This window comes from Penaeus monodon, chromosome 24 (assembly GCF_015228065.2).
Source record: "Penaeus monodon isolate SGIC_2016 chromosome 24, NSTDA_Pmon_1, whole genome shotgun sequence".
Classification (NCBI taxonomy): domain Eukaryota; kingdom Metazoa; phylum Arthropoda; class Malacostraca; order Decapoda; family Penaeidae; genus Penaeus; species Penaeus monodon.
This window is the reverse complement of record NC_051409.1, coordinates 19,811,161-19,811,569: the sequence shown is the minus strand read 5'-3', so window position 1 is coordinate 19,811,569 and position 409 is coordinate 19,811,161.

Here is a 409-nt window from a genome sequence, read left to right as displayed (position 1 = left end):
TACAATAGTCATTTCACTAAGAACATCTGGGCTTTGCACTCACACCCTTGACGACAGTTATCGTACATGCAGGTTCGCTAGCGCACTGGTACTAAAATAAATTTTCATGCATATTTTTTCTTTTCAAAATCCCTTAAAAATACATATCTAAAACTATACTACACGAATCCAAAATATATACACACTACAAAAGTATAAGCAGAAATATATCCTTATATCCACACATCGAAATTATGAACGAACTTAGAGCATGTCATGAATAAAGTGATGATAAACGGTACGTGTGATTGCATGGATGAGTTCGTGCGTATATATATTTGCTCATATTCGTGCCAGTATTCAGTATTAAGTGACAAAATAATAATAGTTCGTAATGACTAGATATACACTCTTCTTTCCACATCTTTTA